Here is a 22,839-nt window from a genome sequence, read left to right as displayed (position 1 = left end):
GGCGAGCCCAAGGTCCCCCAGCTGGCTGCGTGTGGGGGAGAGCAGAATTGAACCCGGCTCACCAGATTAGAAGTCCTTTCCTATGAGGAATTTTTCTGATTCAGCTCTGCGAATACCAAACCTATCACGTTTATTTTCTCTTCCAATAGACTCAGGAGTTCATATAGAGGCTGCAGACAAGAGCGAAATGACGGCTGCCTTTAGAGGTTCAAAGAGAAAACCTCCAGATTCCTGTAACCTTAAGTGCAACCTAAGACCTTTTGCACGGAGCCTAATTGAGTCTTTGCCTAGCATCTCTTCTTAAAGACTATTGCAAGTGGTAGATTCAGCCCAGCAACACCTCCCTGCCACTTTTTGAGAGGGGAGGGAATGGCCTCCTGAAAATCTGGCAGAATTAACCCTTGTGTCGATAAATCCGAATGCTTCCTTGCATCACTCTAGCAGGCCCTAGTAGAGGCATTGGTCCACTGTTACCCTGGAAGTTTAATTCCACTTTGGTACAGGGTGGATTGCAAAGAGAACCTTGGTAGTGTTACCTAATGGGTGCCATCAATTTGTAAGCCTCGGTTATGACAGCGGAGTGTGGGAGTGTGGGAATACACGTAAAAGGTGCGGGATCTCCAGAGTTGTTTTGGCATCTTAGGCCCCGAGCCTTTGACCCCAAATGGAATTTGGCAAAAGCAAATGACCGGGGATTTGCTGGAAATTCTCCCCATCAGGCCAGGGTGTCTTGAGTGACAGACGGCAGGGAATGCAAAGAATGTGCCAGGGGAGTGGCAGCACCTCTTGCTGGGGGGGCGGGGGGGGGGGGAAGAAAGCCTCTCTGCTGTGGATGGAGAAACCAGTTTGATCCCCTGCAGGGCAAAAACACACACCCACAGTGTCATCTCCCTCCCAAAACAAGGCTGGGCCTTGGCTGGGGCTCATTCTGCCTTGCCTACGTTGCCGAGGAGAGGAGAGCACTCGGGACACGGCTGAGAGTCCTGTTAAATGCTTGAAGGCTCTGGAGAGGGACGTCGCTGCAGAGGGGGCTGAAGCATGTAAGTACAGCAGTCTCTGACGCAATGGGCAAGCGCCTGCCTTCCACTGCCCTTTCTTGCTCCTACTTCCTTCCTTCCTTCCTTCCTTCCTTGCTTGCTTGCTTGCTTGCTTGCTTTCTTCCTTCCTTCCTTCCTTCCTTCCTTCCTTCCTTCCTTCCTTCCTTCCTTCCTTCCTTCCCTCCTTTCTTTCTTTCTTTGCCCCCTTGAAGTTTGCCCCAAGGGGGTCATAGAGCAAAGGACCTTCCACCGGGTGGGAAGTGGACCGACTATTCCAGGAAACTTGTTGCCTAGAAGAATCCCTGGTCTTTCAGCCTCTTGAATCTGAGAAGTTGCTCTAAAGGATTGCTTATTCTGAATTACTGACCAGAGCTTGGAAGATGACCGCCTGGTTGATGACTCCGCTGTGATAGTTTCCACTTTTATTTTTCCTTACCTGTTTCTGCCTCTCCTCCCTTTTATCCTCTCAACAACCCTGTGATGTGGGGTATGCTGCGAAAATGCTTCATTACAAATAATCACCTTTTGAACGCCAGATTGCCCTGGCCTAGCTAATTACTGCATCACCGTGGCTTTCACCAGTTGGTCAGGTTTTTATCCCATTCTTCTTGCAAGGAGCTCTGTGCAATGCATTTAGGGTCCCTCCCCGCCTTCTAGCCTCACAATGGCCTGTGGTGTAGGTAATAGATATAGTGACTGCAGATATACATTGACTTTCTGAATGCTGGTTACAAGTTTCAACCAAACCATCAGATACGATGCAAAGATGTTTGCTGCTTTCCTAAGGATGCAGCAAGGAAATTCACTTGAAGGGGGTAAAATGCTGTCTGCAACTCCCAGGGTTGTCATAAATTGTTTGGGTTTTGTATTTGATGTCTGCCTGCCAAGCTTTGCTTTAGCAGTCAATCCTCATTGGTCAACAGCAACAATTGACCGATTATTCTTCCTGTCATGCTCAGATTCTACTGGAACACTTCCCCTAAGGCAGGGGTAATGCTAAGTGTGGCACCTGTTGCATTTGTGTCTGGCTTGCCCCAGTCAAAAGTTCAATAAGAAGGTCAAGGTAACAACATAGCATCACACTGTGGAGAGAATAAAAAGTTCTCCCTTCAGTAGAACAGTTGCTGGACTGATGTGGGTTATGCCAGCTTTCATGTGGGACTTGGGGATCTCCCAGAATTATCGCTCACCTTCAGACTACAGAGATTAGTTTCCTAGAGAAAACTGCTACTTTGGAAGGAGGACCCTAGGGCATCCGTCCCCCACTGAGGTCTCTGTCCTCCCCAGGCTCCTTCCCCCAATCTCCAGGAGTTTCCCAACCTTGATCGGGTGACCCTACCCCAACCCCCCAACCCCCCCTGGCGGTCAAGGGGAATCTGGCAAACCCTGTGGTGGGTTGATACTTGGGAAATCTGATATGTGCAGAATCAGGCATGGCAATTTTCTCCCCATTTGGACTGAGGTTCTATCCCAGTTAGAATGAAGGGAATGTTTGCAGGCGGGAGGAGCCAGCAATGTGAGTAGTGCTGTGGAGCCCTTCCCTTGGTCCCATTTTCCACCTGACCACAAGCCCAGTTATCTCTGTCTACCCACCCAACGCCTCTAGCTGCCACCCCAGCAAAACAGGTGCAAGTGCTTGTTTTATGACTGCATCAAGGAGGAAGGAAGTTAGCTTCCGTTAGGGTGCTTTCCGCAGCTGTCAGCTTTTGGGGTGGGGGACATTTTCTTTAAATAACGCAACAGTTCTCTGGGTGTATTGGGTGCAGGTCAAGGCATGTGTTCTGTTTTAGACTGGAGAATCTGTCTCCAGCCGAAGAAACCTTTCTCCAGCTTAACTGGCTGTCCTGTTAGAGGAAGAGCCATTTAAGTCAGAGGAAGAATTCCTGAGGCTGAAGGAAGGCTCCAAAGGTTGCTCAGTAGAGGATTAGGACATGTACCATAGCATGCAAAGGTGACGGTGGTGTGTGAGTTGTCTATGACCTTTGTTTAGTGTTGGAACAAAGTGAACAGGCAAGTTTCTAGTCCTTATGGTAGGCATGGTAAGTCTCAAAAATCCACAGTGATTGGAGTAGGATTTCTACTGGTTCACAGGAGAGACTTCAGTACCCTGAGTAGCTCCTCTTTTAGCTTGCAAAAGGAGAATTATTTAGGCAAATGAACTCAACATATGCAAATGAGCCAACACATGCAAATGTATACCGAATTGGATTACTTAAGCAAGGAATTTGCTTATTAGAACTGCAGTTGTTCCATCAAGGATAATTTAGATGGGGGTGCGGAAGGGGGGGGGAGGAATTGCCCTTGAGTGGTGTGATTAGCTTGAGAACCTCCTCTGTTCTTCTCACGTTTCTGTCCCAATTATGACCTCCTCACACCCACCCACACCCACCCCTCCGCCCTCTGCTGTTTACCATGGGTCATCCCCCCAACTCTTCTATTACTGTAAGTAGGACGGTGCTGACTCCAGCATGGGGTAACGCTGTCCATGACCCCTTCTGCTGAGGCAAGCTTGTGCCTAATTGATTTGATCAGCTCCCTGTGTATAATTTGCAGGATATGCATCATTCATTTGGCTCCCAGTGAACTTATAGGATTATTTTAGCTTGTTTATGTGCTTTGACTTGTGCTTAGATGGCTTAAAAAAAAACAAAGACACGACAAATTTAGAGAAGCCAGGTTGTCATTAGCTATCACTTGTATCTAATAGCAAAACGGCTGTGGCCCAAAGCTAGTCCTGAAACCGGGCCACCCACAGCCCAGGCAATTATTTGTAAATACTCAGAGAGCTCCTTGGATGTGCAGAAAAATCTGACTTGGCAGATTCACTGGAAGGAAAAAGAAACCTCAACGTGTCCTGAGGCAGACGGAGCATGATCCTGGAGGCATAGGATGCTATGAGCAGCTGAAAGTTGGTTAAAAGAAAAAAAGGGGAAATCATGGACTTCCGAGAGCTTCTGAAATTTCTGGGGAGCTGCTCCCTGTCCCAGCACAGCTATTTGTAAGTTCCTTTCCAAGAGTGGAAATGCCAAAAATGATCCTATAACACCCTTCTCCCAGCTGCCATGGACTGAAGTGTACACAGGCATGTTGTTGTTAGGTGCGAAGTCGTGTCCGACCCATCGTGACCCCATGGACAATGATCCTCCAGGCCTTCCTGTCCTCTACCATTCCCCGGAGTCTATTTAAGTTTGCACCGACTGCTTCAGTGACTCCATCCAGCCACCTCATTCTCTGTCGTCCCCTTCTTCTTTTGCCCTCAATTGCTCCCAGCATTAGGCTCTTCTCCAGGGAGTCCTTCCTTCTCATGAGGTGGCCAAAGTATTTGAGTTTCATCTTCAGGATCTGGCCTTCTAAGGAGCAGTCAGGGCTGATCTCCTCTAGGACTGACCGGTTTGTTCGCCTTGCAGTCCAAGGGACTCGCAAGAGTCTTCTCCAGTACACAGGCAATACTGACCTCTATTGCGAGGTGGAAATATGCTTTGCCGGCCAAATTCAGTATGTGGGCACAAATCCTCTGCTCAAAGGTCAAAGGGAATGGATTGAAACTCCCTGTAGTCCCCCAGCTCCCTGGTGACGAGGGCAAAAGAAGGAAGATCTTACTTATCTCCCACACTTCAGGCTTATACCTATTATTACCGGAACAGGATTCAACTCTTAATACAAGTTCTCAAGAAGATCTCAAGGCTGGGATAACAAAGTTATCTTCCATGCTTTGGACTTGATCCAGGGATGGTTTAGATAAGGGGATGTTAATGAGGCCCTGTGACATGCCCCTAGGGCTTCTGGGAAACAATGCCAGTTTTCCCAGAATTCCCTAGCCTGCCATTTTCCATGGAGACCTTGGGCACGAGGACAGAGATTCCCAGCATATTCTGAAAAGTCTCTCTCCACTTGTTGGCAGTCATAGCTGTAAACTTTGCTTCTGAGTTTCCCACTCAACTGGTAATTGTTGGAGGTGGTTTGCTGGACAACACGAAGCTTGGTCAAATCCACTGAAAAGCTTTGTACATTTTTTCTACTTTTCTCTTTTACTTGCACTTTCTACACCCATCCCTTAAGCAAACATGTTTTTTTTTAAATGAGAACAAACCTTCAATCAATCTGCTATGTTCAGATCTCCAGGGTGAACAATATTGATTTTTTTCTTCCAATAAACTGTAGTCAAACTGCTGCCAGGGACAGGGCCATTGAATAAAACTGTGGTTTGCAAATCCAGATGTGTCCAGACCATAATTATTTATTGCATGCTATAATTAACAAAAACCCTGATTGGTACCAACCAACTAACCCAGGTGTGTCTGACTCTCTGAAAAGAAGCTTACATTTGTAGTGTAGTGTAATTAAGAGTGACAGCTTCTATTCTAGGGAGACGGGTTTGATTCCCTGCTCCCCCACATGCAGCCAGCTGGATGACTGTGGACTCGCCACAGCCCTGATAAAGCTGTTCTGACCGAACAGTCCTGTCAGAGCTCTCTCAGCCTCCCCTCCCTCACAGGGCGTCTTTTGTGAGGAGAGGAAAGGGAAGCCGATCAGAAGCCGCTTTGAAACTCCTTCTGGTTGAGAAAAGCGGCATATAAGAACCAACTCTTCTTCATCTTCATGCTGTCAAAAAAAAAGAGAGGAAAAAAGATAAGGTGCTATCTTAAATTCAAAGACAAATTACAGCTGCATACAGTACTAGTGTGTGCATAATCCTTAATGGGGATTAAGGCGTTATCTTTTTGTGGAGGCTGGCTCACACTACGGTTCGTGAAACACATTTTGTCACAGTGTCTGAATGCAACAGTGGACTGAGTGGGGCAGGGCAGCTGTAACAGTGGTTGAGCATCTGTTTGGCGTGTCGGAGGTCCCAGGTTCAATCTTAGGCATCTCCAATCAAAGAATCAGGAAGTGGCCTTGATGGACCTGCGGTAACTTGATGGACCTGCAGATGTGGCCTTGATGGACCTGATGGACCTAAGGCAACTTCATATGTCTGTATGTCTTGTTGTCCATTTGTCTTTAGGGCAGGGGTAGTCAACCTGTGGTCCTCCAGATGTTCATGGACTACAATTCCATCATCATTACAGATTTTGGAAGCTGAAATGAATGCAACAAGAAATTCTGTTTCATCCTCTCTGACTAATGTGAAAGTGTTGCTGATGTCATAATTGTGGAGAAAGTTTCCCTTAGCCGAGGAGGTTATTGCTTATAATGTTTCATGGGGTTTGGCAGCCATAGGGTCTCCTTCCTTGTTGAGCAGAATCCATTGAATCATCATTTGGAATTAATTGTATGTAACAGCAGCAATTACTCTTATGCAGTGCGGAGTGAGGCATTGCTGAAGTAGTAGGAATTTCAGCAGTAGGAATTTCAGTGTGTAGTAAAGCTGTTGGAGACACATAGTCTCCATCAGGGGTGGGGAACAAGAGCCAAATACTCCCCTGTCCCTACAATTACTGACCTCCAGGTGAGGGATGGAGTTCTTCCAGAATTACAACTGCTCCTCCTACTATAGAGATCATTTCCCCCCTGGAGGAAATTAGCAGCTTCAAAACTGCAAACATCTCATTCCATTGCTTTGTATCCAGAGCTTCAGAGTGTCTTGGCTGACATGGTGCTCCGTTCAGCCTTTATGCTTACTCAGCAAAAAGCCTTCTGGCTTACTCTATCTCTGCCTATCTGTCTGAGTCCTCATTGGCACATGACTGCGCATGAGATGACAAGAGGATCACTAGTTCTCACTGTATTGGGATGCTCACATGGGAATGCTTTTCCGCACTTTAAAGAACTCTCTGCAAATAGAAAATCAGCGCTTCAATGCTACGCTAGTTTTCTCACTAGGGTTTTTGATTGTTTGTGCAGTGTGTGTAATGCAAAGGAATTTCTAAAGTTGGAATCTACCACCTTTACAATCTGAGGTCCTGAAATCCATGCTGCCCCTTCAGGGCTTTCACACCTCATTCAGTTACATGTGTTAAGACCCAGGCCGCATGTGCAGCAATATGATGGTAGATTTTAAGATAGGTGTGCCAGATTCCACCTGGCCACCACCAAGGGAATGGGAAGCAAGGTGATAAAATGGATTTCCTGCTTCAATGTCCATATGCCATTTGTCAAGGCTTCCTGAAGTACAAAAAAGCCGCAAGTGACTCCCCTCACTCCTAGCATAACAAAGAGATAACAAAGAATGCAACAAAACAAAATCAGAGTCCAGTGCTAAGTCATCCCATAGCCCGCTGTGATAATTGTTCATTTTTTTAACATGCAGAAGCATTTAAGATTACTAGATTTGGATCCAGTAAACCAGTGGTCCCCAACCCCCAGGCCTCACCCCGGTGTCAGGCTGCGGCTCCCTCTTCCTGCCCCCCCTGCAGCGAGAAGCTCGCCAGGCTGCAAGCTAATCGGCCGCCAAATCGGCATGCCGGTGGCCGCAGCTCCCTCTTCCCCCCCTCCCGAAGCAAGAAGCTTGCCGGGCCGCAAGCTAATCGGCTGCTTCGCCGATTTGCTTGCGGCCTGTGGGGAGGGGCGGGGAGAGTGAGCTGCGGCCACCGGCATGCCACCGGCACAAACGCGCATGCGCAGAATTGCTGCGCATGCACGTTTGCATCTGGCGGGACCGCAAACGTGCACGTGTGGCAGTTTTGTGCATGCGCAGTGCCGCCGCCGGACGTAAATGCGCATGCGCGGCAAGTCCGCGCATGCACGTTTGCACCAGGGCTGCCGCACATGCACCGGGCCCCAGGTCGCCCTCTCCCCCCACCCCGTGGCAGTGGTTTGCAGCCACGGAAAGGTTGCAGACCGCTGCAGTAAACCAACGATGGGTATAAGTTTTGAGAGTCGAGGTTCCCTTTGACAGATAAACATTTATTCTCGAAATGTTCTACATCCAAAATCTCATTGGATTCCAAGGGGCTACTGGCACTTCGACTACATCTCAACACTGCTACCCTCTTGGGAAAAGATTTAAATGATGATTTCCCCCTCTCACAGTCTGAAGCGGTCCAGCTCATGTCACCCTGCAGCCTTTTTACCATTTCATGCCTCTGCAAGTATAGACCAGACTCCCTGATATATCCATTTAAAGTAATCTTCATGTTCTTTAGTTCATTGACATGTTGCATACTCTTCAACATTTCCCAGATGAAAATGGGAAACCTTGAATCATAAAATCATAAAGTTGGAAGGGACCTCATGGGTCATCTAGTCCAACCCCCTGCACTATGCAGGACACTCACATGCCGTTCTTAAAATGCCACCAATGAACCAATAAATAATGAAACAAAAATAGTGACAAAATCCAGATTTTTGTTTATTATATTTATATTAGCTTCAAAGCTCCTTCCTAAGAACGGGCCCTGAAATGGTTCCCTCCAGTGGCCCCTGGCCAGGCAGTTTAAGGTGGCTTTGGGCTGCAGCTTGCAGCCAAATCAAGTGGGGCTGGTGGGGGCTGAGCAGTTCGTTAGCAGGGCCAAGACAGAGCTCCTTAGCAGGCAGTCAGCAGGCCAGAGGCCCTCATCAGCAGGCCCAGCCTAGCAGGCCAGGAGGCCCTCGTTAGCAAGCCCTCCACCATGACCTTTTGCCCAGGGCCCTCTCACCTGCTGCTGGCTCCAGGCACTGAGGTGCGTCTGAGAGCAAAGAGGCTAGAGTCTAGGGATGGAGGGCAGGAGCTGCAGGGACAGGGCACCCTGATTGGCCCTATTCCAACTTGGACAGCCGGACATATTCCACCCCCAAGGCTGTTTCACAAATATATAGAGAAACAAACAACAATGGATAAGGATGCCACCCTCCCGTTTACATAGAAACTCAGGGCAGTTTACATAGAATGGCATAACAGTAACAATGTCTAATAAAATAACAGAGGTAACAGTAATAACAGAATAACAGTAGTAACGGTGGTTCAGTGGTTGGTTGAACAACATTAATATGATAATTATCCCATGGTTGGTCAGTTCAGAATTCATGGGAAGGGGTTCTGGGGGCCCAGCAGATGTTGTCCGTTCAGTCAACCATGGGCCATGGTCTTTTCTGGGAGCTCCTTGATGGGGGCCAGGGCAGAGAAATCTCTAGCCCTGGTTGAGGTCATACAGGCTTCCTTGGGGCAAGGGATCCCCAGCCAGTTGGAAGTGGCAGAGCAAAGAGCTCCTTGTGGGGTATAGACAGCGAGGTGGTCCCTCAGGTACAGTGGGCCCAGACTATGTATGGCCTTAAAGGTGATTATCAAGACCTTAAGTCTGATCCGGAATTCACCTGGTAGCCAGTGCAGTTATGGGATCTTGACAGTGTTCCTGTGAGGATCCTGGCTGCTGCATTCTGGACCAGCTGCAGTCTCCAGATCAAGGCTAAGGGTATACCTGAATACAGTGAGTTGCAGAAGTCCATTCCTGTTTGTGTTTTCTGGCAATGGGGTATGAATGGGGAAAGAAGTGGCCTGTGATGAAGCAGTCATCTCCCTATTAGTCTGGTGTCTGCGCTCTGAGTTTTAAATCTTTATTGTGAACACACAATCATCAGGGTCCAGTTACCGTGGCCAGCCTTTCACAAATCTACCTGAACATAGACTCCTTTCTGCAAAGTATCCCAAAAAGGGATCCACTGAAATGTTTTATTGTTGTGCCGTGATCCCATATCAATGCGGAAGTGAATGTGTTGTTTTTTAAAATGTCGTACTCTTGTGGTATTTCCCCATAGCAACGTGGAAGTGTATTTTCTTAAAATTAATTTTGGGATTCGAGGGGAGGGGTATAGAGGTTTGAGTCCCCAAAGCTACCACTGTGAAGGGATTGGTGGCCTACATTGATTGACAATCCGAGGCGTGGGGGAAGAAGTGTGGGTTGTCCACACTTTAGGCTTCTCCGCTGTCTCTTTGGGAAGTGAAAAGCCATGACAAGGTGGCGGAATAACACGGGAAGCGTCTCCCATTAGGAAGCATGCAAACACGCAGTTTCCTATTGCACGTTTGCAAGCAGGAGGGGGCACGCGTTTTATGCTTCTGTACAGAACGGCACTGATTTTTCCTACCGAAGAACGTTACATTTATCACTTTTGAAATTTATTTTATTCATTCTAGCCCCATTTTATAGCCAGTCAAGATTAGGCTTGTGCAATTCGGTTGCTTTGGCGCCCGTTCCCTCTGGGCGCAGCCAGTGCCACACCAAGGGGGAGGGGGGTGGCGTGGGTGGCGGTGTGACGGCGGGCACAACCACGCAGGCATGGAGTTCTGCACCTGCGTGGTTGCGCCTGCCATTGTGCCGCCGCCCGTACCGCCTCCCCCCCCCCGCGCGGCGCGGTGCTGGCTGCGCCCAGAGGGACAAGGTGGTGGTATAACACGGGATTGCACAAGCCTAGTCAAGATCAACTTGTATTCTGCTTCTGTCTTCTGGTGTGTTTGCTACTCCTTCCAGTTTAGTGTCATCTGCAAGTTTAATAAGTACCCCCTCTATTCCTTCATCCAAATCATTGATGAATATGTTGAACAATACATGGCCCAGGACAGATCCCTGAGGCACTCCATTCGTCACTCCTCTCCAAGAAGATGATGAACGATTTACAAGCCCCCTTTGGGTGCGATCTGTCAACCAGTTCTCGATCCACCTAACAGTAATAGGACCCATTTTACCCACTTGTCCATAAGAATATCATGTGGAACCTTATCAAAAGCCTTACTGAAATCAAGGTAAACTATGTCCACAGCAATCCCCTGATCTAGCAAGGTAGTAAATTCTCAAAAAAGAGATAAGATTAGTCTGACATGGCTTGTTCTTGAGAAAGCCATGCTGATGCTTAGTAATTACAGCCATCAGCTCTAGCTGCTCAAGGATTAACTGTTTGATAATTTGCTCTATAATTTTGCCAGCTATAGACAGCAAGCTGACACATCAGCAGTTACCTCCTTTTCCCCCTTCTTGAAGATGGGGACAACATTTGCCTGTCTCCAGGCTTCTGGCACTTCATCTGTTCTCCAAGAATTGTTAAACATAATGGACAGAGGCTCAGAAATTACATCCGCAAGTTGTTTTAGTACCCTTGGATGCAATTCATCTGGCCCAAAGGATTTGGTTTCATTTAAAGAAACTAGGTGTTTATGGACTGCTTTGACAGTAAGCCTGGGCCACTCCTCCCATCCCTCATCACATGAAATGATTTTGCCACATTGAGAACGATTCCCATCACAAGAGAAGACTGAAGGGAAGTAGGAATTGAACAGTTCAGCTCTCTCTTCACCACCTGTTACAATGTCATTTTCTGGTCCCCACAATGGTCCTACCATGCCCCTATTCTTTTTCTTACTTTGAATATAATGAAAGAACCCTTTCTTGTTGTTTTTAGCATTTCTTGCAAGCCTAAGCTCATACTGAGCTTTAGCTTTTCTAACACTCTCCCTACAAGCATTGGTTACTTGTTTATATTCTTCCTTGGTTATAAGGTCCTCCTTCCATTTCCTAAATGAGTCTTTTTGTATTACTCAATTCTTTTGAAAGCTGCTTATGGAGCCATCCTGGTGTCTTTAGGTTCCTGCCAGTTTTCCTTCTCAAGGGAATTGTCTGTGATTGTGTCTTCAGTATTTCACTTTAAGAAACTCCCAACCTTCTTCCATCTCCTTCAGTTTTTCTGACCACGGGATTTTACCAAACTTAACCTTAAGTTTGTTAAAATTTGGTCTCCTGAAGTCCAGTCTGCATGTATGATTACCTTCAGCTTTTCTCTTCCCCAAGATCATAAAGTCCAAAATCACATGATCACTACTATCAAGCGTGCCCACAACTTTTACCTCGGCAACCAGTTCTTCCCTATAGGTGAAAATCAAGTATAAGACAGGAGACCCCTCTGGGTGCTCCTTCCACTTTCTGGGAAATGAAGTTGTCAGCAAAACAAGTTAAGAATTTATTAGACTTTTCATTTTTAGCAGAGTTGGTCTTCCAGCAGACATCTCCCATGATCACGAGGTCCCATCTCCTTGAGAACTTTGTAAAACTAGGAGCATTTCATCTAAATCTTCTGCCTGGCCCGGTGGTCTATAGCAGACCCCCCATCATAATACCACTATTATTTCATTCTCCTTTTATTTTTACCCAAAGGCTGAACTCTCATGGTCAGACACATGTATTTCCTCACAAGTATACATATGCTCAACTTATAGTGCTGCTCCTCCTCCCTTTATTTTTCTGTCCCTTTTAAATAAGTTTAAATAAGTTGTACCTCTCAATCCAAGAGACACTTGTGGCGCAAGAGCCTCTTGTGGCACAGAGTGGTAAGGCAGCAGACATGCAGCCTGAAAGCTTTGCCCATGGGGTTGGGAGTTCGATCCCAGCAGCCGGCTCAAGGTTGACTCAGCCTTCCATCCTTCCGAGGTCGGTAAAATGAGTACCCAGCTTGCTGGGGGGTAAACGGTAATGACTGGGGAAGGCACTGGCAAACCACCCCGTATTGAGTCTGCCATGAAAACGCTAGAGGGTGTTACCCCAAGGGTCAGACATGACTCGGTGCTTGCACAGGGGATACCTTTACCTTTACCTTTACCTTTACCTTTACCTTTACCTTTACCTCTCAATCCTATTATTCCAGTTGTTTGTGTTATTCCACCAGGTTTCTGTAATGCCTGTTAGATCATAGCCCCCTTCCTTTATTAGGACTTCTAGTTCATCCTGCTTGGTTCCCATACTCTGCACATTAGTGTAGAGGCATCGTAATCTTTCATACGAGTACTCCATGATGAAGTGCTGGGTTACAAGCAATCCCCCTCCCCCTAATAACCACCAACAAACAAAGCCCACCCTTTTGTTCATTGTTTGTTCAAGTAGTCCTTAGCAACATTATGGGTTGCCGATTAGCAGTGTTTTCATGCATGTGCAGTTTTGAGAATACCTCATGCAAACCTGTCCAGCAAGCTTCCAAATTGTTCAGCAGCAAACCAAGCAGGCCAGACTCACATCTAATTGTCACAGTCACATGTGGCCCATTAGCCTGTCAAACATATTCATGGCGAAAGTCACAGCATCCAAACTTGACACAAGGCCAATTAATGCCAAAATTGGAAGACGGCACCGATGATGACAGAATGGAATTGTTGACTCCAAGTCCGTCTTCCCTGCCAATCCAACAGAAAGCAGTAAGATACAAGACTTTCACAGGATCTCGGACACCAGAGAAGATGCCGTTTAGACCTCCTCTGAGCAGCCCCTCATGCCATGCCGGAAACTAAATCCAGAAATCAGCCCAAAGAAGATCAAATGGTGCTAAAAGATGACACAGAAATTAAGAGGTATTGAAAGGAGTGCAATCAGCATGGGGCTTGGACTTAGGCTGACAACCCTAACCCTAACCCAAAATAGTTTCCAGTTGCAAGGAGAGAACTTGATAGATAACTTAATAGAGCAAATTGTGGTCTAGAAAATTCGTACCATTGCAGGAGAGCTGACCTTAGAGACATGGGCAAAGTATATGATTTTTTTAAGTGATGTTTGATACTCACTTGTTTCTTAAGAATAAGTTTTCTCATCCCTCTCCCCCCTCCCCCATTTCAAGGAAGGGGCTCCTAGAAGGTAGACAGGGGCTGAATCACTGAAAAAGAGGGAGCAGTAGCAATGTCCATATAAAATCGTATTCTTCAACATGGCGCCTATTGAGTAGAGTTTCCAACTTTTGGTTGGGAAATGATTTTGCCACGTTGAGAAAGATTCCCATCACAAGAGAACACTGAGGAGAGGTAGGAATTGAGCAGGTCAACTCTCTTTTCATCACCTGTTACAATGTCACATTCTGGTCCCTGCAGTGGTCCTACCATGATCCTATTCTTTTTCTTACTTTGAAAATACCTGCCTCACCATCTGCCTAAATTCATAGAAATCAGCATTTCTGTCAGAGGACTATCTAGCCTCTGCTTAAAATCTTCCAAAGAAGGATAAGTCACCAGAGGAAGCTTGTTAAATTCTGTTTAGCCGAAAATTCTTCTGAATTCATTTCAACCCATTGGTTCTGGTGTGACCCTCTGGGGCAAGAGAGAACAACTCTGCTCCATCTTCTCTATGACAGCCCTTCAAGTATTTGAAGATGGTTATCACCTCTTAGTCACCTTCTCTCCAGGTTAAACAGACCAAGCGCCCTCAACTTTTCCAACTATATATGGTCATATCACCTTATAAAGTAAAACAAATTTAAAAACTATATCAAATAGTCTCACCCATTCAGGAAACCCTTTCAGTGCCATCAAGAAACCTGAGGGTTTCATGAACCCCTGGTTGAGAAAGCCTGCTTTAAGACCACAGAATTTCCCCTACAGAACCTTTTAAATAAATAAAAAAGTAAGATATGAAAATCTTAGATATCATAGTGTGTTGTGTGACACCCCCCCCCCCAACCCCAGGTATATATTTTGGCCTGGGACAAAACTTTTTACATTCACATTACATCTTTGTATGGCCTTCACAAAGAAGAATTAAGTGACAAAATTGCAGGGCCTTGGAAGGAATCCTATAATCTGTTCTTGAAGGCTTCTGATTGTTATCACACATGGAAGTTCAGGAATTGGTGGTTACTTATCATGTCCCTGATGTTCTGGGTGAGAAGTAGAGCATCCCAAAATATGGCAGAAGTCCAAGGTGAGAGGGCGAGGAAGGAGATCTGGAATATAAGAACATTCCAGACTGCTTAAGGCTCTTCTCCACCTATTCTTCATTTATTTTGCCTTTTGCTTATTACCCGGAATTCATTTTCTCTGCTGAAGTGTTTGGAGTCACTGTGATTAGTCAACCGACTGTCACTGTTTCTTTATCAGGAGAAGAAGGTTTAATCGTGTGCTTGATGTCCCAGGGCATCTGCATGCAATTATTATAGACTAACAGCAACTTAAAACATGCTCTACAGCTTTTACTATTCCGACAGGTACCTACGGGTGTGCGCTGAGTATGCATTATTCATTCGCTGTATTCATGTTTCACTTTTCAACACGTGTTCTCAAAAAACAGTTTACATTTTTTTACAAACAAAATATCTGAGATACAAAAGAGATAGTGACATACAAGAAGAAAGAACAGCATTCTGCAAGAGAGGGCTGCATTCAGCCATGATAGAAGTTGCCCAATTGCTGCATTGTCACCTTCTTTTGGCTCCATTGATGGGCAGTGGAGGTGGGAGAGCTTACAATAAAATTAAGTGCAAAGTAAGTAACATATGTTTAAAATGTTAAAATCTAGATTTAAAATCCAGCTAGTTCTATAATTTAAAACCCTGTGGCTGTCTCTTCTTTTAAACTTTTGCCTGAGGAGGCGTATGGAGTACTTAAATGTTACCTGGAGGTGGACCTTCAGGCTGGGAGGCTAATGTTTTCTCCATGTTAACTCTGGTCTCAGCTGTAGGCCGGGCAGAACAGCTTTCTTGCAGACCCTGTGGAAGTGGTTAAGGCCTTGTGGGCCCCTGATGTGACCTGGCAGAGCAATCCACCAGGCCAGGGCCTGGGCCAAGAATGCCCTGACCCTGGTGGAGGCCAATTTCAGCTCTGTGGGGCCAGGGATCCTAAGCAAATTTCTGTTGCTAGGTGTTAGCACTCTGGGGAGGCATGTTGATAGGGACAGTCCCAAAGATATATCCCCCGCAAAACGCCCCAGATGGAAAAAGAAGCATGAAAAGGGAAAGGTTCTAAAACTGAGGGCCGATTCCTTACATACAGGAACAGACCGGGTGTCTGCTTCAGTGCCCCATTGAAGGGCTTCTGAGCTGTTAGCAAGATTCTACACCTGGGCTTTGACTGTTGGGGATGCCAGGTCTAGGATGTCTCTCAGGAGAAAATAGTTGCAGGTGGAGTGCTGAGCTCAGCCTAGATGTTGCTTGCAGCCACCGATGCCCCAAGCTTAATGGGCAGGCAAGCTCTGGACTCTTGATTCAGCACTATACAGGAGAGAAGGTAGCTATCAAGAACTAGCATCCCCTACAGTCAAAAGTCTAGTCAGAAGCAACAAGAAACACCTCATAATCATCAGAGTGTCTGAGTTGGTTTTGATTATTATTTCTTTTCATTCTCACCTCTGCAAATAGAATAAGAGTTGGTTCTTATATGCCAGTCTCAAAGCGGCTTACAGTCTCCTTCCCTTCCTCTCCCCACAACAGACACCCTGTGGGGTGGGTGAGGCTGAGACAGCCCTGATATCATTGCTCGGTTAGAAAAGCTTTATCAGTGCCGTGGCAAGCCCAGGGTTACCCAGCTGGCTGCATGTGGGGGAGTGCAGAATCGAATCTGGCTCACCAGATTAGAAGTCTGTACTCCTAACCACTACACCATACTGGCTCTCCAGCAAAGGGAGAGAAATAGACTTGCAGAGTCAGAAGGGGAGTTTTCCCAGATGAAAGAAGGAAGAGGCTCTTAACAATTCCATTTTCAGCCCAAGGATGTGCCCAGTTGCATATTGGGGAAGGAACTACCACAATCTGCTACATTCATTTGCTCTGCTATAGGCGTCCATGAATGGCAGCAGAATCCCAGACGCTGTTTGTTCTTTAGCTAAAAAACATATTGGTGGGAGAGAAAATTTGCCATAAGGCAACCTCACATGTACTGGCATGTACTGGCATGCACGAACGCTGGAGACGAGATGAAATTACCCTGCAATGTACTTTCCAGAGACTCCAAAGAAGAAGGTGAACCCTGGAGAACTGAGAAAGCTAGCAACCCACACAGAGAGAGTTTTAATGAAGCATTCCCAAAAGGCAGCAAGAGGCCCAGTGATTTGCCAGGGCCCTGTTCCAGAACACGTGGCCCATCCCTGCTGAACTGAGTTTTAAGGACCTCGTAATAAGTGGCTTTCTTGATACTTGAGCTGAGTTCTTCTAGGGTGAGTCCACAGCAAATAAATTCCTGTGTACAGCCATGAGAAAAAAGGATGGAGGAGGAGAAAGCAGAGGCAAATGAGTTGAAAAGCTATTTTTCCTCTGGATGGATCACTTTTAGAGCAGGTGACAGTGCTATGTCCCACAGCTGCTGTTCAGGATGATGTCACTTTCTGTTCCTAGAAGAAGAAGAAGAAGAGTTGGTCCTTATATACTGCTTTTCTCTACCCAAAGGGGTCTCAAAGCGGCTTACATTCACCTTCCCTTCCTCTCCCCACCACAGGCACCCTGTGAGGTGGGTAAGACTGAGAGAGCCCTGATATTCCTGCTCAGTCAGAACAGCTCTATCAGGAGTCTCAAAGCAGCTTCCAATCGCCTTCCCTTCCTCTCCCCACAACAGATACCCTGTGAGGGAGGTGGAACTGAGAGAGCCCTGATAATACTGCTTGGTCAGAACAGCTCTACCAGGAGGCTCAAAGTGGCTTACATTCACCTTCCCTTTCCTCTCCTCACCACAGGCACCCTGTGGGGTGGGTGAGGCTGAGGGAGCCCTGATATCACTGCTCGGTCAGAACAGCTTTATCAATGCCGTGGTGAGCCCAAGGTTACCCAGCTAGCTGCATGTGGGGGAGCGCAGAATCAAGCCCGGCTCACCAGATTAGAAGTCTGCACTCCTAACCACTACACCAAACTGGCTACCTACCCAGTGACCCCTTTGCATCTTGGCCCTCATTGCTGGCTTGTTTCCCTGTCCTTTTCCCCTATCAGAGAAGGGATGTGAACAAGTGAGCAAGCAGGAAGGAGGGGTTTCCATTTGAGCTCTGGGAATTAGCTGGATCCTCAGGTGTTTGTTTTAGCAAGGGCATCACCTGTACATGACTGGGATCTCCACCCGTCCCTCTTCAAATGTGCCAGTTTCCTTTACAGCAAAACGCCAAATACCAGAAATGGAACATATAGGAAGGACCACATACATTGCAATAAAAAAAATATTATTCAGAGACACATGTGCCCTGTGGTTTGCGACAGCATTCTTCAAGCAAAGGTTGGATACACACTTTTCTTGGATGCTTTAGGATGCTTAGGGCTGATCCTGCGTTGAGCAGGGGGTTGGACTAGATGGCCTGTATGGCCCCTTCCAACTCTATGATTCTATGATTCTATGATTGCACAAACACCACAAGAGGTGTTGGATGCACAATCTTAAGAATTTTAACTTTCACGGCCAAAGCACAAACCCAAATCCTAAGAAGTGCCTAGAGCAGGAATAGTTGCCCTTTGGAAGGCCAAACAGTGACATACCCCCAGACCATTTCATTTCATTCTGCAGGCAGGCAAAAGACCTGATATTCCAAAAGGACAATTGGATGGCACCGTGGTCCTACCGTGTCTGGCTGAGTACAACATTTGCTTCGCCTCCCATGTCTGCAGGGGAGCACAGCAACAGTGTTTACATGCTGGGGTTTGTCATTCAGGCTAGGGTTGCCACCCCCCTTTTGGGGGTGGGAATAAGAGAAAAATACAATTTAAAAATGGTCATTAGGCCAGTGGTTCTCAACCTTCCTAATGCCACGACCCTTTAATACAGTTCCTCCTGTTGTGGTGACCCCCAACCATAAAATTATACAAGTGTTCTTTCACAGAAATTAAACCGAAACTGGCGTGAAGATCCACTGTTCGTGATTGTATATAAATGTGTCGTTTTCTGGGGTTTCTCAGTTCATTTCAGTTCTGCCTCTTGTCCCACCATGCCGATTTTGCTCTTTTCTGCTGCTCCAGACGAACGCTGTATCTCGATCTACCCCGCAAGGCTGTTGTGTAGATGGCTCCCCCCTGCTTGCCCTGCCGCAACCCCTGTGAAAGGGTCCTGACCCCCAGGTTGAGAACCACTGCATTAGGCCAACGGCATGGGATCCGGAATTGATGCCACACTTTGGTCCCCCCTCCCTCCGCTCCGCCTCTTGCTGGTTGCCAGGTTCAGTGTTGTTACCCTAACTCAGGCTGAAATGGTAGCGTATCCCTGAAGCCAACTGGCAAATAGCCATTCTCCTGTTTGCCTGGGGTGATTATAAATCAGTTCCAGGTGACCAGGCAGATGAGACTCTGTAGCTCCCTGATGGAGCACCTGCCCTGTCGGGAGAATATCCCAGAGTCAATTTTTTATTTCTCCAGTTAAAAAAAGGAATCAGGTAGGAGGTTATATGAAAGCCATCTGCCTGGCACCCTGGAGAACTGGTGCCTGTCAGTCTAGACCAGGGGTAGTCAAACTGCGGCCCTCCAGATGTCCATGGACTACAATTCCCATGAGCCCCTGCCAGCATCCTGGTCTAGACAACACTGCCATTTAATTATTTCTTTCTATGCAGACATTGAACATTGTACAAAAAACTTGATGCAATCATACCCTGGATGGTGAGATGAGACCCTTTGATTACCGACACAGGCCGTTTAGTTGTAGTGGTTTGGTGTAGTGGTTAGGAGTGCGGACTTCTAATCTGGCATGCTGGGTTCGATTCTGAACTCCCCCACATGCAGCCAGCTGGGTGACCTTGGGCTCACCACAGCACTGATAAAACTGTTCTGACCGAGCAGTGATATCAGGGCTCTCTCAGCCTCACCCACCTCACAGGGTGTCTGTCGTGGGGAGAAGAAAGGGAAGGCAAATGTAAGCCGCTTTGACCCTCCTTCGAAAAGGGAAAAGCGGCATATAAGAACCAACTCTTCTTCTTCTTCTAGTTTCTCCCTGTGTTTTTGTAAGTGACAACTGAATTCTAGGGGACTGATTGGCTGTTTTGACAAAGAATGATCATTGGCTGTATTTGGTTGTGTGGCACAGTCTACTGATGTAACAGAATTAATTTTTGCTATATATTCCCACTGTCATGAAGGGAGTTCATAGTCTGGTGAAGAGTGCTTGCACTTGAAAGCTCACGCCCTGAATAAATCTTTGTTGGTCTTAAAGGTGCCGCTGGACTCTGATTTTCCTGGATCACTCACTCACTCACTCACTCACTCACTCACTCACTCACTCACTCACTCACTCACTCACACAAACACAACCTTTTCCTTATAGCTCAAGGCAGCTTGCATCTTACATCCAAAAACTGGCAAGAGGGCTTCAAGTCTCCAGAAATTTCCCAAACTGGAATGACCAACTTGGTTGAAGGAGTGAGCTGGGCAGGGAGAAAAGGGCCAAGGGCAATGGACTGTGAATGAGGATGGTGAGGGCACAGCTCCCTACATCTGCACCCATTTCTTGTTAACCAAAGGACCTACCCTACTTTATACCTGAATAGAGAGGTTTCATGAATGAAGCTTCTCTGTCCCACAGACTCTTAGCCTCTAGCTCAGGGGTAGTCAAACTGCGGCCCTCCAGATGTCCACGGATTACAATTCCCACAAGCCCCTGCCAGCATTCGCTGGCAGGGGCTTGTGGGAATTGTAGTCCGTAGACATCTGGAGGGCCGCAGTTTGACTACCCCTGCTCTAGCTTGTTGTAGCCTGCTACTTAAGCAGTCACTGATTTCAGGACCAGCCTGAGATGCAGTTGTCCAGCTTTGTTTCTTGTGTCTTGGTTTATCTATTTTTCTTGCTGTATGCTACGTTGGGTCCTTTTTAGAGAAAAACGGGATGTAAATGTTTAAATAAACAGATGTCGCTATGGCAGACTCACCTTGTTTGACCCATAGAATCTTCAGGTTAATAAGACTCTCCCATCATCTCCTCTCCTTCTCGGGTTGCCACTCTGGGTTGGGAAAGAACTGGAGACTGGGGCTGGAGCAGGGAGTGGGCAGGATTTGGGTCGATAAGGGACCTCAGTGGAGGACAATGCTACGGAGCCCACCCTCCCAAGCAGCCATTTTCTCCAGGAAAACTGATCTCTGTTGCCTGGAGATGAGCAATAATTCCAGGGGATCCCCAGGTCCCACCTGGAGGATGGCATCCCTACCTCCCTCTTGCTTGACCACCCATTCTGGTTTCTGTGTTTTGTGGAACCCCACCTCTTCATTGTTTCTGAGCAGGATCTTTGTACCTGTGCCATACTGTGAACCAACTGTCAAGAGCGGGCAGAGACTGCTATTGCTTCATGAGTCATGGCCAGAGAAACTAGTGGGAAGGATTACCTGTTCCCCAAAGCCATGCCTAACAAGTGCTTCCAACATGCCCAGGTTTGCATGAATTTGCAAAGCCTGAAATTCCGGTGCAGCCTGAATGGCAGGGATCAGCTACTCCAAATTAAATGAGAGAGAGAGAGAGAGAGAGAGAGAGAGAGAGAGAGAGAGAGAGAGAGAGAGAGAGAGAGAGAGAGAGAGAGAGAGAGTGGTGTGGTGTGGTGGTTTAAATCTTGGCGTACGCAGCATGTTCTTCCAGGTTGGATGTCTGGCCCATGACAGTTCTGTACGAAAGAAGGGACAGGATGAAATAACTAAACAGACTATTGTAGCCTTGCAAAGAATAACAATTCACATATATACACTGCTGCTTTATACTAAACCTCAGTAGTTAAACCTCAGGTCTAACAAGGTCAGCATTGTCTGCTCTGACTGTAATTGGTCTTGAGGGTCTTGGGATCAGGTTTTCCCACCACCTGCTAACTAACCTTTTTAACTGGAGATGCCGGGGATTGAACTGGAGATCTTGTGCATTCAAAGGAGATGCTCTAGCGCTGAACCACAGCTTCAGCCTACAGGGTACTGTCTCCTCTGTAGTTTAGCACATTGCTGCATTGTGGTTGTCATTCAAACCCTGTAACATATCAGTAGGACCGTGCTTTTTTAATGCCTCTGTCCACATGCCCAGGACACTGGCTGGGGTAAGAAGGGATTGCAGATACTTTTAAAGAAGCTGACCAAATGCAGTCCTAATAGAGGCCTGGGATAAGTGGGATGAGACTGGGAAGAGAGCTAGCAACCGGAGTCCAATGCCAGCAAAATGATTTGCTCATTCACGGAGGCAGAGCAGGGGTGCTGAGGAGGAGCACATCCTGAGGCAGTATTTATTTATTATCAGTCTTGTATACCGCCACTCCCAGCAAGCTGGCTTGCAGTGGTTCACATCACATCATATAAAACTTCTAAAGCATTTTTAAACATACCTAATACACAGTAAAATCCCCCATAATAAACATACCCTTACAATAATCTCCCCAAACAACAAGTAACAATTAGCAATTGAAATGGCAATAAACAACTCAACTTCTCCCTATATAGCCATAGCTAAGGCAGCAGCACGGTTGCAAGCACCATACAGTTAGATGGGGGGAAAGGATAGGGAATAGATGTCCACCATCCAGGCCCGGTCTAATATGGGGCCCAGGAACCAGGGGGAGGAGGAGATCCGATCTTATACCCCAGGGTCTCCACCCAGCCTCAACGAAACGCCTGGCGGAAGAGCTCCATTTTGCAGGTCCTGTGGAACTCTGAGTGTCCGTCAGGGCCCACAGCTCTTCCAGGAACTCATTCCACCAGGTAGGGGCCAGGACTGAAAAAGCCCTGGCCCTGGTCGAGGCCAGATTTGCCTCCCAGGGCTCTGGGACCACCAGTAGGTTCATACCTGCAGAGCGGAGTGCCCTGTGGGGAGCATAAGGAGGTAAGCGATCCCACAAGTAGGTAGAGCCCAAGCCGCCTATAGCTTTAAAGGTCAGCATCAGTACTTTGAACCTGATCCGGAAGCAAATTGGCAACCAATGCAGCTGCCTCAGCAACTGCTGGACATGGATCCTCCAAGATGACTTAGCGAGGACCCGTGCAGCTGCATTTTGTACCCTTTGCATTTTCTGGTTCACAGACAAGGATAGGCCCATATAGAAGTTATAGAAGTCTAACATGGAGGTGACCATTGCATGGATCACAGTGGCCAAGAGTTCTGAGGACAGGTAGGGTGCTAGTAGCAGCACTTGGCGCAGATGGAAAAATGCCGTCCGGGCTACTTTTATGACCTGAACCTCCATGGATAGTGAGGCATCCAAGATCACCCCCAAATTCCTGGCTAGGGGCACAGA

At 47.1% G+C, this 22,839-nt stretch overlaps 1 protein-coding gene across 15 annotated transcripts in view; it reads left to right on the top strand.

Moving 5' to 3' along the window:
• The first annotated feature begins 818 nt into the window (after nucleotides 1-818).
• ZNF185 (zinc finger protein 185 with LIM domain) overlaps nucleotides 819-22,839 on the top strand; it is an 87,600-nt gene continuing 65,579 nt past the window's right edge. For all 15 annotated transcript variants that reach the window (XR_013226375.1, XM_077308949.1, XM_077308943.1 and 12 more), the window contains exon 1: nucleotides 819-1,040. The gene's annotated coding sequence lies outside the window, so the exon portion shown is untranslated. The remainder of the gene's footprint in view (nucleotides 1,041-22,839) is intronic.

This window comes from Paroedura picta, chromosome 13, assembly GCF_049243985.1.
Source record: "Paroedura picta isolate Pp20150507F chromosome 13, Ppicta_v3.0, whole genome shotgun sequence".
In the NCBI taxonomy this organism is placed as follows: Eukaryota; Metazoa; Chordata; class Lepidosauria; order Squamata; family Gekkonidae; genus Paroedura; species Paroedura picta.
The sequence above is the reverse complement of the archived record's forward strand: the minus strand, read 5'-3'. Positions and strand labels throughout refer to the sequence as shown.